We start from the raw sequence: 207 nt of genomic DNA, 5'->3' as shown, positions 1-207 counted from the left end.
GTCTTTCCTTGTTTGAAGACTTCCTATCTATATCACTGTCTTTCTCTCTTCTTTCTTCTGCTATCTTAGACACAGACGATGAATTCGCGCTTGTGAAAAGAAGTGTATGTATGAAAAAGATTCCGAAAATCTAATCATGAAAAGAAGAGACGCCAGAGAAAGCCTCGTAGTTTAGTCACTCCTTCACTGGCACTTCACAAGATAGGT

Source organism: Cystoisospora suis (assembly GCF_002600585.1).
Source record: "Cystoisospora suis strain Wien I chromosome Unknown contig_4433, whole genome shotgun sequence".
In the NCBI taxonomy this organism is placed as follows: domain Eukaryota; phylum Apicomplexa; class Conoidasida; order Eucoccidiorida; family Sarcocystidae; genus Cystoisospora; species Cystoisospora suis.
Note: the sequence above shows the minus strand (reverse complement) of the source record.